At 47.1% G+C, this 8350-nt stretch overlaps 1 protein-coding gene across 1 annotated transcript in view; it reads left to right on the top strand.

Annotated features, from left to right (window-relative positions):
- The first annotated feature begins 7222 nt into the window (after positions 1–7222).
- The window catches only part of CDON (cell adhesion associated, oncogene regulated), a 104440-nt gene continuing 103312 nt past the window's right edge, over positions 7223–8350 (top strand). The window contains exon 1 of the mRNA XM_047071576.1: positions 7223–7457. The gene's annotated coding sequence lies outside the window, so the exon portion shown is untranslated. The remainder of the gene's footprint in view (positions 7458–8350) is intronic.

Raw genomic sequence — 8350 nt, 5'->3', positions numbered from 1 at the left:
TGATTTCACTCAGCATGAAGGTCCATCCGTGTTGTCACAAACGGTAGAATCGGGAGTATCCTCCGTAGCAGCTATCTAGAGTGTCTTTTTTTTCTTTTCTCAGCGGCATACTATTCCATTGTGTGGATATAGTTCCTCGTAATGGACACTCCGGCTATTTTCAATGTGTCATAGATAATGTTGCGACGAATGGGCCTCACATGCAGCATTTTACGTGAGTGCAAGAGCATCTGTAGGATAAGGTTTAAGACTGGAACCACTGGATCCAAGGGCAAAATCACAATAAATTTTGATAAATGTCATCAAATGTTCTTCCCTGGAGGTTGTACCATTTTTTACTCTCACCATCAGTGTATGGAAGTGCATACACTGGGGACAGTGATGATTCTCCCCATTTTACGTATGAGGAAACTGAGGCATAGAAAATACAAGATCACGTAGCTCAGATTCAGGTGAGGACTCAAACTTGTGCCCTGGTGCATCCTACTCACTCAGTATTTATCACATACTTATCTGTATTGTTACTTACATTTTATGTAGAGGTAGGTCTGATCCTTCTAAAGTTTTATGAACATAAGTCCTTATGTTTAGAGTCTCTCTGGTAAACAGAAATTGGGGCAATTAAGTCAATTCCAGGTGAGAGTGAGGGAAAATGGAAACGTGGTAGGAAAAGTCGGGAAACAAACGCAAGGTCACAGCTGGTCACACAACAGGTGCTCCTGTTCCGTCACCAGGGACGTCTCCAGATAAGATTTACCGAAAACTCATGCCACCGGGTGGAGGGAAGGAGAAGGAAATCTGTTGAGCTCTTCTTCCATGTCCTTCTCACATTCATGGGGCAAACACGTCCTGCATTCTTGGGTTAGGTCACCTGGCCATCTCAGCACATGCTGGGCGGTGAGGTCCTAAGCTGTGCAGGGCCCAGGAACAGTGGGAGGAGCACCAAATACATTGCCATGGTAGCCGAGTGTCCTAGAGACAGGAGAAGCGGAGGGATCCTGAGGAGGTCCATAGATGTGTTTAAATCTAGGCATTTTCTTATACCTTTTTTTTTTTAATTTTTAAATGTTATTTTTGAGAAAGAGAGAGAGACAGGGCGTGAGCATGGGAGGGGCAGAGAGAGAGAGAGAGAGAGAGAGAGGGAGACAGAATCTGAAGCAGGCTCCAGGCTCTGAGCTGTCAGCCCAGAGCCTGATGCGGGGCTCGAACCCACGAACCGTGAGATCATGACCTCAGCTGAAATCGGACACCTAACTAAACGGATTAAGCCACCCAAGCACCCCTCTTATACCTCTTTAAAAAAATGTTTATTTGTTTTTGAGAAAGAGAGAGAAAGAGAGAGCGTGCACACCTGAGCTCGAGTCGGGGAGGGGCAGAGAGAGAGGGCCACAGAGGCTCTGGAAGGGGGCTCTGCTCTGGCAACAGAGAGCCCGCCGGGAGCTTGAACTCAGGAACCTAATTCAGGAACTGTGAGATCGTGACCCGAGCCAAAGTCGGATGCTTAACTGAGCCACCCACGCGCCCCTTTTTTATACCTCTTTAATCTAGTGCCTTACACCTAAAAGGTGCTCAATAGACGTTTTTTGATTGACACAATCATTTGAAGTGATAGCAATAACAATAAATATTCTTATTGTGGGGATACATTAATGTGCGGTAATTAAGAGTCCAGCCTCTATCTAGAACCGGACTATCTGGGTCTAAACACAAGGTCTACACTAACTAGGTGTGTGATCCTGGTCAGGACACATCACGTTGCTCGGCCTCAAGTTCTCTCATTTGTAACACAGGACTAACGCTTAAAATAATACTTGGCATAACAAGTGCTAGATAAGCATTAACTATTATTATTATAATAGCTAAATTTTATTCAGTGTTTGCTTTTGCCAACTAGTATTTCACAGGTATTAGCTCAATTAATCTTCCTATGAAAAGAAGTCATATTATCAACTCTCAGTCGGGTGTTAGTATCATCCCTATTTCACAAATGACCAGCAAAAACAAGACTCCCAAGAGTTTAAATAACTTGACCAAGTCAAATGAGGTAGAGTCAGAATTTGATATAGGTCTGCTTGGCTCTACTTAGTCTATCATGTTATTCTTGGAGAACCAGCTTTAGTATCTATTTTGTATTATAAAAGCACCCGATTCAGGCCTAAAACTCATTGAATGTACATCCATGGCACTTAAGCATCTATCAACCTTCCCACCCAGTCATTGTGGACTCGGGCACTGGGCTCATGGTGTTTCTTTGAACATTTCTCTCGGGCTCTTCAATGTCTGCCCATGTCTCCAGCTCTGATCCCATAAATTATAATGACCTGAGGTCTCTGCACCATTTCCTCCACCAGCATCCAGTAGCGTGCTAGATCTATAATCATCACCGTAATTGTTGCGCTTCGGAAATGGTGAGTAATCATAACCAAAGACCTCTTGTCTTTTTTACTCCTCAATCTTGTAACAACCTCACGGAAATCTCCTTTTCTTTTGTCTGACCTTTTATTCCAATCTATCATTCTTTTCCAGCTGACACTTTGGAAAGAGAGATGATTTAAAGATTGATGATTTAAATTACTTTCTTACGACTACCATGTATTTTTCTCCTTCTTGCACATCCCCCAGTGAAGCTGCAAATTTGGATCAGTGTTATGCTTTTCCCCTTACACCTGAATGGTTAAATTTTGATAGAGGAAATCAAACAATCATGCAGATGCCTCCCCTACAAATTCATGATCCCCAACCTTAGCCAGGCTCTCAGCATCACTCATTACTCCGGGGATTGATTTTCAACTTTTAGTTTTCAACTCTCATTTTTCCTAATGGTTATTCCAAACCCTTACCACCTTACTCAAGCATCTTTTTCATGTGTCACACCTTGAAGTCAGTCAACAACCTTCCGTCCAAATTCATCAAGATAATCAAGGGCTTTAGTTATCAGAGTTTTAGAAATTGACCCTTGGCTACAACTTTATAGGGTTCCATATTCTTTCTGAGGGAATATTTTTGTGACATAAATATACTCTATACTGATGACTTTCAAATCTATATGTCCAGCTTGGACTTATCAATCTGTGGACACCTGTACTTGGAGGTTCCACAGGGACCTCAAATTCAAAAGGCTCAAATTGAACATATCATTGTTTCCCTAAAACCTATATCTCCTGCTGGGCATTATTTTCTCCCAGGTACCATGGGGGTAGGGAGCATGACTATCATCCACTCAAGCTAGAAGGCTGTTGTCATCCTTGAGTCCCCTGTCTTCTTCACTTTCCACATGAAGTCAGTTTCCAAGTCCTGCCAAATTTTCCTCTTGTTTCTGGACTCTCTCCTCTCTTCTCTGCTCTTGCTTTACTACTGTCCTTGATTCAACTGGAGCAGTTCAGTCTCTTGCTCCAACTGGACTGTCTAGACAGCCAGCTTCTGAAGCTTCCAAATTTTTTGATCTCAGACTTGGCTCCCTCAGTCCATCCTCATCACTGATGCTAGGTCATGTTTCTAAAGACAAATCTGACCATATTACACTCCCATGTAAAACCCTGCATTGATTCTCCATTGCCTATAGGATAAAGTACCAGCTTCTTGGTATGATTTGTGATTTGACTTTGGGTTCATTCTGCAGTGTCTTCATTTACCAATCCTCACCTAGCCCCTTACACTTCAACCACAAAGAAGAGCTTATGGGGCGCCTGGGTGGCTCAATTGGTTAGGTGTCCAACTTTGGCTCAGGTCGTTATCTCCTGGTTCATGAGTTTGAGCCCTGCATCAGGCTCTCTGCTGTCAGCAGAGTCCACTTTGGATCCTCTGTCCCCCTCTCTCTCTCTGCTCCTCGCCTGCTCACACGCTCTCAAAAAAAAAAAAAAAAAAAAGGAGAAGAGCTTGAAGATCCAGTGGGTTGCCTTGTTTCTCACCTCTATGCCTTTATTCATAATGTCCCTTCTGCCAAACTGCCCTTCCACTCCTTGACCTTTACCTGGCCAACTCCTACTATCCTTTAAGACTTAGTTCATGAGTCACTTCTTTTAGGAAGCCTTTCTTGACAAGCCACCCTCCCCTTCCCCCAAACTCCAGGCACTGTTAGCACCACTGCCCTGTGCTTCCACAGCTCCTTGTTAATTATACTGAAGACATGTCAGTGTACTTACCCATTTATGCACCTGGATCACTATTAGATTGTGAGCTCTTTGGGGACTAGGTCATAATTCTCCATGTACCTCTTTGCCTAGCAGCGGCATAGAGTAGGTGCTTACTAAGTATTTTTTTAAATTTTTTATTTTTATTTCTTTTTTTTTATTTGAGAGAGAGAGAGACAGAGAGAGAGAGACAGAGAGTGTGGGAGAGGGGCAGAGGGAGAGAGAGGGAGAAATCTTTAGCCCGAGGTAAGGCTCCATCCCTTGATCAGATCATGACTTGAAATGAAATCAAGAGTCAGATGCTCTGGGTGCTTGGGTGGCTCAGCTGGTTACGCGTGTGGTTCAAGTGTGGGTTAGAGCCCAGCATCGGGCTCCACCTGACACTCAGAGCCTGCTTGGGATTCTCTCTCCCCGCCTCCTCTGCCCCTCCCCCATTCTCTCTGTCCCTCCCTCTTGCTCTCTCTCACAATAAATAAATAAATAAAATGTTTAAAAAAAGAGTTGGATGGTCAACCGACTGGTTGCCCCTTGATTTGTTTTGTTTTGTTTTGTTTTTAGTATTTTTAAGTTTTTTAAAAATTTATTTTGAGTGAGAGGGAGAGAGAGAGACTGAGAGTGGGAGACAGGGAATCCTCAGCAGACTCTGAGATGTCAGTGCAGAGCCCAACCCAGGGCTCATACCCATGAGCTGCAAGATCATGACTTGAGCCCAAGCTGGATGCTTAACTGACTGAGCCACCCTGTTTTTTTTTTTGTTTGTTTGTTTGTTTTTTTGGTTTTTTTTTTTAGCATTTTTAAAGCAAGTGCTGAACAAATATATGATTCATTGGTGAAATCCTTTTTTCATTTCTCTTTCTTTCTTTCTTTCTTTCTTTTTTTTTTTTTGAGAGAGAAAGAGAGAGAGAGAGAGAGAGAGAGAGAGAGAGAGAATCCCAAGCAGGGTCCATGCTCAGTACAGAGCTGATGTGGGGCTCAATCCCATGACCCCAGGATCATGATCTGAGTTGAAATCAAGAGTTGGAAGGTCAACCAACTGAGCCATCCAGATGCCCCTATGAAATACTATTTTATATCTGAAATGATTTCTCCACTTTATGAACAAGGAAGAAAAAGTAATCATTATCAATAAACATCATCATGATTATTTCTCAGCCTGATTATGAGGAATAATAGGTACAGTGATATTCAAATGGCACTGTGAGATTGGGGGTTCCCAGAGTCATATGGGCTCCAAGAGAGGAACCTGTAAGTGTCTCTAGTGTAACTGCAGTGGTGGGGGATGGCTACGATTCTTAATGAGTGTCACAAGAAATCTGCAAGACTTCCATTCTATTCAGACAGAACTCTCTCAGTGTTTATAAGATTTATATGCTGAATGAAAAATCATTTACTATACCTTAAGTTAATAACATACCGATTTGTGATTTGAAGTAAAACATGGACAATGGAACACAAACTAGAGTCACAGCTTCTTTTTTGCCTCCTATCCTGACTTTCATAGGATCTAATGCTTTCACAAAGATCTTGGACATAGCAAAAGCAGAAAGTTAAACTGTTTGAACCCTACCACTTTCAAAGCATTTCTTTGTGAAATTCAAGTAAGAAGGTAAGGGAGACTGGCATATTTCTCCTGAAATTCACTATTGAATGTTGTGTGTGCGTATGTGTGTGTGTTCAGAGATTTTGTTTTATTTATTTTTATGTTTATTTTTGAGAGAGAGCATGAGTGACAGAGTGTGAGTAGGGGAGGGGCAGAGAGAGAAGGAGACACAGAATCAGAAGCAGGCTCCAGGCTCTGGGCTGTCAGCACAGAGCCAGGCGCAGGGCTTGAACCCATTAACCGCCATCATGACATCCTGACCTGAGCCAAAGCTGGACGCTTGACAGACGGAGCCACCTAGGCACCCCTAAAGATTTGAAGTAATCTCTACACCCACGCAACATGCACTCAAACCCACAACCTGGAGATCAAGAGTCACTCACTCTACCAACTGAGCCAGCCAGTCATCCCAGTACTGAATGTTTTTGAACTTTCACTAGACTCCTTTGTAGTTAAACTATTAACAAGTAATGACAGTGGTTAAAAAAAAAAAAAAAAAAAAAAAAAAAAAAAAAAAAAGAACTGCTAGTAATAGAAGTCACAGCTCTCAAATGCCCAGTGAATGTCAGGTGCTTTTCACCAAGTATCATACCTAGGCTTCACAACAACCTTTAACTAGAATTTATTTTTCCCTTTTTCATGTTTAACAACTTAAGTTCAGTGAGATCAAATAACTCGAGGCAGGTCCAAAGGACGAGGTGGGAAGACTCTGGGACCAAAGACCAGGTTAGTTTCACCAGGTGACACTGAGCCTCTCCTAGTCTCTTGAGTTTTGCTACCTGCTTGCGTGTATATGAATGCACGGCGGGATGCAGCTGCTTAAGAAAGGACGCACAGAAAGTGCTGAAAAGGCTCAGGAGCCTTAAGCGGCGGGAAGCTGGAATCCGAAGGCAGAGCCCAGGTAGGAGCCAAAAGAAGGGTTGGACTCATTGCCTCCACACACAACTTAGGTAGAGGAGCGAGGGGCGGGACCTGGGCGGGCAAACAGGGGAGCGTGGAGACCATTTGTGGACGGGCCAGAAATGCCGCCTCTCCCGGGGAAGCAAGGTGAGGGGAAAGTGAGTGCAGGCATCTTGGAGTCTCCGTGAGTTGCTGAGGCCGCTCAGCCTCACTGTCCTAAACCAAAGCAGAGACCGTACTCAACTTTCCTGGGGACGCTTTCCCGTAGAGGAAGCAGGAAGGGGACGAGGAGAAGCTCCTGGACGGAGCGCCCCCCCCCCACCACCGCAGATTGGTACGGCCCATCCCCCCGCCGCTGATCTGGCAGGCTGCGCGCGCACCCTCCGGCAGGGCGCGGGCCGGCGGGGCGCTGCGGCCTCTGCGGCCCGGTTCCCTCCTCCCGCTCCTCGCGTGCTGCTCGCTGGCCCCGAGCCCGCCGGTTACGCGCCCGCGCGCCTGAGCGGAGAGGAGCGCGGCCGCGGGGACGCGCCCCGGTGGCTCCGCCCCCCCCAGCTCCCCTCCCCTGAGTCCCGGGTGCCCGGCTCGCGCGGCTCGGTGCGAGGAGAGCGGGGACCCCGCGCTAGCCAGCCCGCCCGCCCCTGCGTCCCCGCCCCGGCGTGCGAGGCGCCGCGCCCTCCTGCTGCCCTGCTCTGTGCATGGAGGGGCCCGTTCGGATCGCAGCCGCCGCCGCCGTATCCGCCGCCAGCGCGCGGGGGATGACCTGGGGGTGGTTTTCGGAGCCGGCTGCCGCGCAGGAGGTCCGGGGACTGAGTCTGCCCCGCTGAGAGGTGCGGGGGTGGGCCCGCCGCAGGATCGGAGGGAGGGGTGGTCCGGGGACCCCGGGCTTGGGGGCCACGCGGCTTGGGAGCGGGAGGTCCGCGGGAGGGCAGGTCGGTGCGCCCCGCAAGGCGTGGGGATCCCGGACTGCGTGCGGGTTCTGGGGAGGGCAGCTGACGGATGCCCACCGGGGAGCTGCGACGTTCCGCGTCCTCGGGGACGCTGAGCCACCTCGTGGGAGGAGGCGGGGTGAGGTGTCAGTAACACGATTAAATCTCTTTGACAATGATCCGCTGGGGCAGGTGAGCTCCAGCGTAGCCGGGAGTCAGGGGCGCCAGCACGTTTTCCCAAGGGAGCGGAGCGGGGTCCCTCGCCTCAACCTCCATCCCGCAGAGCCCCCGCGAGAGACAGTGATTTATGTGTAGGGAGAAGCAAGAGAAATTTCCTGCACAATGTATCTTTCTCTTGCCTTCCCAGGCTCAGTGACTTCCCAGCCCCAGGGAGTGTATTTTTCCTTCTTCTCTGTAAAGCTTTCTGTGGATTGCATTATCATTTGCTAAATACATTACAGCTCACTATTTATCTCGGTCTGCAGCTTCCAGACCTTTGTTGCTTTCTCTCCACATCTAGGGATTTCAGTAATAAATCACTGAGGGGGATAGATAGACTCCCTTGCCCTTGCCTTCATTGTTCTCCCTAACCCCACCAAATCAGGTGGAAGGCTCTCCAAAAGGAGTTCTTCTCCAGAATGCCTGCCTTTCCTGGTGAGGACTACAGAGGGTGGCAGGTGCCTTAAGGGCCGGCTGCTTTCCACTTTAGATCTAGAATTTAGAGAACATCATAACAGAAAGTCAGCCTCTGTGTCCTAAATCAAACACCTTGAGAAACAGAAAGTTGAACTAAA

Source organism: Lynx rufus, unplaced genomic scaffold (assembly GCF_022079265.1).
Source record: "Lynx rufus isolate CCGP_SWC_20201006 ecotype Redwood Valley unplaced genomic scaffold, mLynRuf1.p SCAF_9, whole genome shotgun sequence".
In the NCBI taxonomy this organism is placed as follows: domain Eukaryota; kingdom Metazoa; phylum Chordata; class Mammalia; order Carnivora; family Felidae; genus Lynx; species Lynx rufus.
This window is presented reverse-complemented; position numbering and strand designations above follow the sequence as displayed.